Raw genomic sequence first — 8,064 nt, 5'->3', positions numbered from 1 at the left:
TTAAGAAATACATGAGCAGATTTTTCTTTTGAAATGGTGACGAACTTATCTGTCCTTTCCCTTCCCTGCTGCCTTCACAGTCAGTGGCATGAAATGAAATACAGGTGATGGTTTATGGTGATTATGGTTTATGGTGATGGAACCCAGAGGTACTGAGTAGTCTTTTTGTGAGTCAAACCACAGAGATTGAGCATTTTATTGGTTCTATATGAAGCAGCTCATCTAAGAAATCGCTACAGCCATTGAATGGTACTACCCTGATTTCTGAATAGCTACTGCCCATCAATTGTCTCCTGGACATTTCCACTGAATACACCATAAGCTCCTCAGATTCAACAGGATTAAAGCAAATTCATAATAATCACTTCCTCAAAACTGTTCTTCCTCTCATGTTCTGTTTGTCAGTGAATGAAACTAACTTCCACTCAGTTGCCCAAGGCAAGAATGCAGGCAACATGTTTGTCTCTTCTTTTCCTTCACTGTCCTGCCCCATCTTGTCAAGGCCTGACAGTTCTGCCACCCAAACACATCACAGCCAGTCATTTTCTCCTCATTGCCACAGACACTATCATTAAGGCCACCAGTATCTTCTCATACTTGTAGGACTATAGGAGACTTACTTGGATTCTCTGACTGTTCTTGCTCCCTTCACTGTCTACTCCATAGTGGAGGTAGAGTGCACTTTCCAAAATGCAATCTCATCCTGTCATTCATTGACTTAAGACCTTTCAGTGGTGCCCCCCTACTCTTGGGTAAATTCTAACTTCTTAATAGGTTTACAAAACCATAGATAATCAGACCCTTTCTTGTGTTTCCAACCTGTTGTCTTGATTTTCCTTTTCCTACTTGGTTTCTGTGTTCTACATCTCAACTTTTTGGTTCTTTAAACCTTGATTTTCCTTGTCTCTGTCTCCTTTTATTTGACTGACTCTTCTTTGGCTTTCAGGCCTTGGCTTCACTGTCATTTCTTTCAGGAAGCCAGTCACACCTACCAAGACTGGGTTGGGTTGTCCCTGACCCTGGATCCCATAGCATCCCCAACTTTCTCAGTCTGAACACGGCTTATTACTTGGTAACAGAATCGTTTGTTTATGTCTCTGTGTCTCCCACTAGACTGTAAACCCTAGGAAGACAGGAGCTGTATCTATTTACTTCATGCTGGGACCTGGTACAGAGAAGAGATTCAAGTAATATCTGTGTAGGAAAGAAAGTGAAGAGCTAGCAAATGTAGTATATTTTCTCAATGTACCTGAGAATAGACCAAGTCTGGTAGGACATTGATTCAAATACACATATATCAGAGAGTTTGTCTGCAGCACTCCTGCTGTTGGACCCTGCCAAACTGCCTCTCCTGGGAGGTGGTTGTGGCTCACCAGTTCACTTGCTTTAAAATTGCATCATCTGGACTTCTCTCTAGAGGATTCCCTCTTTTTGGCAGGGTTTGCCCTGACATTCACTGGGCATCCTGTATTCCTGAAAAAATCTATATCCTATCTTTGATTGACAAGAAAGGATACAAAAGGGCAGATAGCATTACCCAGGGACTCCTGTATTTCTTAAAAATTACTGAATTCTTGTTGTAATGCGATACATGAAAACCCAGCTCTAGGATCCCAGCAGCACCAGCAAGCAAGAAACCTCTGAACAGTCAACATAGATACCACAGCATCATTACCTTTTTCCAACAGGAAAGACCCCAGGACTCTGATAGTCAATGTTTAGATTTGGATGACTTTAGGAAAGATAGATTCTGGAACTACAGATCTCTTTCTCCTATTACTTTTTATACCTTTGTCTTGAGTGGTTGTCATATAGCACATATATTTAAATGGCATTTTATTATTGGCCAAGGTTGCCTGCTCTAGGCTGAGTAGGAAAACATTCATTTATGTGGTAGGATATGAGGGGTACCAGAAAGCAACTCCTGCAGAAAGTCATTGTCATCCATTGATGACTCACTCCAACATTCTCATGACCGCCTTTCAAGCCCTCTTTCAGGAAGTAATACTGTCATTTAAATTCATTTCACTGACTGAACAAGACTGTAGCAACAGGACAGACTGACAGGAGAAAGAGATGGGAGTTGGAGGGATCAGAGAAAGAATTGAATGTGGAACTGTGAAACATGGGTCATGCCAAAAGCAAAGTCTAACCAACTAAAAGGTTTTTAAGGGTGTACTTTATTGCTTGTTCCCAGTACATTTGCCTTGATTTAGATATATAGGATAATATTTTTGCATCATTAATGGTTGTGTTTTTATGTGCATTGATGAGGAAAGTAAGTCTTAATAATTGGATTCTCATAACCAGAACTAAAGGTTAACTATTAGAACCAAGTAAAAACATATTCAAATTTTAGTATGGCTTTATAGTTATACATGTCACTTATGTATGAATTGGGCAGAATGTTAATAGTTTTCAGAGTTCCAGAATTTATAACAAATTCATTTATGAAGCATAGTGTCTGTGTGAGGTGATATATATATATATAAAGAGGTCATTTAAATCATTTAGAAATAGACAGATATCCCAAGAGAAAAGTGAGCAAAGGACTTGAGCAGGTAATCTAGAACATCAAAAATACAAATGCCCAATGTCAATTTCACCAAACACATCTAAGCTCTCTAGTAATAAAGGAAAATTAAATGAAAAAAATGAAAGTTTTACGTTTCCTGTCTTTAAAGTTGGTTGTGGGACTATAAATTGGTAAATTAAAACATAAATTGTTATGTATTAAAAGCTTTAAAATTATTTATAATCCTTTGAATGTAGTCATTCTGCTTCTAAAAATTTATTCAGGGGAAATAATGAGAAAAGTATAGAAAGTGTGGAATTATTTGTGTAGATATCTTCACAACATTATTTTTAGTATCAAAAACTTTGCTAATAATCTACATATTGCTCAACTGGAAATTAATTAATTCTACTCAGGGTAGAATTCTATGATACTATATCATGTATTCCAAGCATATTTAACAATGTGGGAAAATATTTGTAACATAGGTTAAATGAAATATCATAATATATATGAATTACATTATGCTAACTTAAAATGTATTTTAAATGTGTATTTGATTGACTATATATGTAATTTAAAATACATGTATTTTAAAAATCAGCTTCATTTTATAATAATATCCTGATACACACACACAAACACACACACACAGGGTCTAATATACACAGATTTCAGTTAAATACCAGTCCCCCTAACAGCGTGGTCCAAATTTCAGTTACTGTGGTGTATATTAAATGAGAGTAATTACATGAAGTACAAACTTAGGTACTAGCTCTTCAGTCAAGAAGTCACTATGTATATAACAGTTGCACATTATCATTAGTGACCAATCATGTCACTTATTTAAAAGTCTGTCAGCAAGTGGTCACTGTGCATCCATTATTATTTCATACACAGACGGCAAAAGCATGTGGTTGTGTTGCCTTCTTGTCCCTTAGTGATAAATCCATGTAGCATTTTACAAAATTGGATAATTGAAAGAAGGAATTGTCCAACAAAGATGAAAGTTCAGCAAAGAAATTAAAAATAATAATGTGGGAAGTGATATTTGAATGCAGTGTACATGGAGTTATAGAAGAAATAGCTGACTGTAGGAATATTGACACCACTGTCATTTGAAAGGCTCTAGATATGTAGCCACAGAAACTTGGTGAAAGTGAACTTATCTACACAAAAATGAGGAAAGTGGTTTTGATAAAAAGGATGAAGATGTTCCATAGGGGTGTTGTAGACAAATTACTTCACATGAAAGTAACTCTGGGAAATATTCCACAACACTGAGTGCAAAGGTTAAAATGTTGGGAGTTGATCATACCTGGAAAGGAGCATGACAATTTATAAAGCATAGAAAGAGCACTTTATCCATGTCATAAATATGACAAGAAAAAGGCAAGTACTGTTCAAACTACTCCTGGTAAGTATTTTACAAAGAAAACACAATTCTCAATGTTTTTAATGTTTATAGGATACTAAATAAATACTAGGTTTACTTTCTTATTCCCCTACAAATTTATAACTGCACATTTATAATTAATAGGGTTTTAAATATTTTTATAACAAAATTTTAAAATCGTGGAACAATCCTAATTTCCTCATACATTACTAAGATAATTTTGCATGCTTTAAATTTGCACGGTCATGTTTATGGTCCTGTACTACCATGCAAAGTGAGGACAACTTATGTATATTGTAGGATGCACATACACTAAAGTGCTTGTAGTGATTAATGCTGGATGGTAGAATTACATGTGATTTATAGTTTCTTTTTTTTTTTGAGTCGGAGTCTCACTCTGTCGCCCAGGCTAGAGTGCAGTGGTACGCTCCTGACCACCGCAGCCTCGACCTGCTGGGCTCCGGCAATCATTCCGCCTCAGCCTTCCAAGTAGCTGGAACTACAGGCATGCGCTACCATGCCTGGCTAGTTTTTGATTTATTATAGAGATGAGGTCTCACCAAGTTGCTCAGGCGGGTCTTGAACCCACAGGCTCAGGCAATCCTCTCACCTTGGCCTCCCAGAGTGCTGGGATTACAGGCTGAGCCACTGGGCCCAGCCTATAGTTTCTTTTTAAAACCACCTATATAGTTCAGATTTTCTTAATTGAACATTTATCACTTTTATAATCACAAATGGTTATAAGTTCTCATTTCTATCTTATGCTATTTTTCCTTAGCAAAAACAATTTATAATATAGAATTTCTGCATTCTCTGTCCTGTTCCAGCTTCCTAGTACCCTCTAATAAATCAGTGATATCCCATGCCTATCAGCCAACAGTTAGCCCACTTTAGCTTTTTTTGTGATCTTTTCTTGTTTATTGGGTAAAAAAAGCAAGACCCAACTATATATGCAAGAAGCATACCTTAAATATAAAGACACAAATGACTGAAAAGTAAAAGAATGGAAGAAGATACACCATGCTAACACTAGTGGAAAGAAAACTGGAGTGGCTATTTTAATATTAGACAAAATAGATTTCTGAGCAAAGAATATTACCAGAGATGAAGAAGGTCACCAGATGCTGACAAGATGGCAACTGAGCCAATTGGACTGTGAGAGTCGCTGCAAAAGCAAGTGTTCATAAAGACTCTTTGTATGAGTAGGCATGTGCTGGTGGGAGATGGGTTCATGCACCTTGTGCCCCTCTCTGAAGGTGTCTGCAAGCCCCCACTGCCCTGAGATTGGAGCTGCAATCATGCGAGATTGTCTGCTGTTCACAGGACTCTGAAAAGCAGACATCTGGCTGGTGCCTGGTCTACACCATCACCTGTTATAGCAAATCAGCTGGAACTGTGGATTCAATCAGTGGAGAGAGAAGATCAGGGGGAGCCAGAGAGGAGCCCCATGCTCAGTGAAGAAACATGAATGGCAGCCATTTTCTCTGTCCCAGGACCAGGCAGAGAACTGCATTGCCCCACTCAGCTCTCCAGCTCTGCCTAGCCTCCAACTTGGGACCTAAGGTAATCTCATCAAACTGGTAGAGACAGAAGCCCCTCTCTCATGCTGGATCAGACACAGGTCAGTTCTGAGTGGCAGACTAGACAGGCAGCAAGCCAGGTCAGTCCAGATCTAATCCACCCTCCTTCCACGGTAGGCCTGAGGCATGTGACCCAAGCTGTGAGTAACCCTATCAGCCAGCACTGAGAGCAAAGCAGGGGTACCTAGAGATCAGAGCTGAAAGGACGTTGGTCTTACAGGAAGACCTCAGAGCAAGTTTGGTTCCTTATTTTTATTTTTTGTCTGTTGATTTTGCTCATTTTTGTTTGTTTTCTGTCTTAGTTTTTTTTCTCTCTTTCTGTTTTGGATAACGTTTTAGTACTTGCTTTGTTTATGTTATTTTACTGATTTTTTTTCTTTAGACTTCCTGTTTGTGTATGGGAAGAGTACATCAATAGGGAGGTTTGTGTTGGTTGGTGTATTTGTATAATTGTCTGTATGTTTTAGTTTTACTCTTTTCTGTCTTTGTGTCTGTTTTCATTTGCTAGTTGGTACATCTGTCTGTTTTCCCTCTTACTCTTCTCTCTCTCCACCTTCCTCTTGCCCTTCCCCCCTTCCTTTTTCCATTCTTTTCCTTTTTCTTACCTTATTTTGATTTCAGGGAGCAAACCTATACCCCCACTGCATGGACAGATTGTAAGGCAGCGGAAATGGGTTCTAGGGTGCCCATACACCTGTCAGTGGATACTGGGATCTGCAGGTAGATTTTGAATCACAGCTCCCCCCTCAATTAAATCTCAAAACTGCAAAAAGTACAACTCCCAAACCACAGCCTAGCTTCAGAACTGAACAAAGCCAGAGGATCCACATAAGAAAGAATAGGAGATTGAGCAAACAGAAGTAAAAGCAACCCCACTATCCCTGAACAACAAAATTAAAGAATAGGGGGGAAAAGTGGGGGTGGAGGAAAATCTACACAAATGAAGAAAAACCAAAAGAAGAATATGGGTTTCATAAAGACCCCTGCGAGGTCAGACACTGAGAAAACAGACTTCAGAATGCAAACAATGAAGAGCCCCCAGAATGACTAGCCTCAAACTATAAACCCAGATATTAAGACATTAATAAAATAAATAGAATTGAGAAGAGACAAGAAGAAAATATGAAGGAGTTGATAACTGAGATAACAGCAGTAAAGAATACTGTGAATGAAATAAATAACAAACTGATAAGCACAGAAAGCAGAATTAGCCAATCAAAAGAAAGAATCTCAGAGCTTGAGAACCAAAATATAGAACTAACCCAAACTGTCAAAAACATAGAAAAGAAGCTTAAAAAGACGGAACAAACCTTCAAGAAATGAATGATTATTTCAAAAGGCTGAACCTAAGAGTAATTGAACTTCATGAGGCAGAAAGAGAGACAGAGACCACCCTGGAACAAACATTCCATGAAATTATTCAAGAAAACTTCCCTCATCTTATCAGTGATACGACCATTCAAACACAAGAGATTCAGAGAACCCCTGCAACACAACAAATGAGAAGACCAACTCCTAGACACATAGTAATTCACCTAAACAAAGTAGATATAAAAGAGAAAATCCTAAAGGCAGCAAGAGAAAAAGGTCAGACTATCTACCAGGGAACACCAATTAGAATAGCAGCAGATTTATCTACAGAAACACTTTAGGCTATGAGAACCTAGAGCCCAATCTTCAAAGTTCTCAAAGATAAACAATTTCAACCAAGAATAACCTACCCAACTAAGCTAATCTTCATCAGTGAGGAAGAATTAAATTCTTTCTCAGACATTCAATCCCTAAGAACTTATACTGCCTCTAGACCAGCGTTACAAGAAACACTTAAGAAAATATTAAACACAGAAGAAAGGGAAAAAAATAACAACGTTCTTCACAAGAGTGCAGGAAAATGATTGAAAACACACATGAATCCACCCAAAAATCAAAAGAAAGACAACTAACAAACAGGAACAAGAACAACTCTATAAGAACCTCATGACAGGGATAAACTCTCACATTTCAATAATTAGCCTGAACATGAATGGACTAAATGCACCACTGAAAAGACATAGAATGGCAAAATGGATAAAATATCATGAGGCAACAATATATTGTCTCCAAGAGACTCATTTCACCAGAAAGGACACAGACTCAAAGTAAGAGGAAGGGAAGCAAAATTTCAGGTGAATGGAACACACAAAAAAGCAGGAGTTGTGATCTTAATTTCAGACAAAATACCCTTCAAGCAATCAAAAATTTAAAAAGATACAGAAGGTCACTATATAATGATAGAAGGTTCAATCCATCAACAAGAAATATCCATCCTAAATATATGTGCACCCAACATAGCACCAACTTTCATTAAGTGTCCCGACCAGCAGGACAAGTAAAACGTGGGCACGAGGAGGACTACCTGCTGCTGGTGAAAAGAGAGAGAGAGAGACCAAGAGAGAGAAAGAGACAGGAGACACGCAGAATGGAGGCAAGACAGTGTTCTGATCAAGCCTCTAAATTTTATTGTTAGGCGATTGCTTATATACATAGCAAAGAGGGGCGGGCTGAAATAGGGCGTGTGGCGGCTTATGATAGGG

This window comes from Carlito syrichta, unplaced genomic scaffold (genome assembly GCF_000164805.1).
Source record: "Carlito syrichta isolate Samal-C Ts95f unplaced genomic scaffold, Tarsius_syrichta-2.0.1 Scaffold302354, whole genome shotgun sequence".
NCBI classification, from domain to species: Eukaryota; Metazoa; Chordata; class Mammalia; order Primates; family Tarsiidae; genus Carlito; species Carlito syrichta.
Note: the sequence above shows the minus strand (reverse complement) of the source record.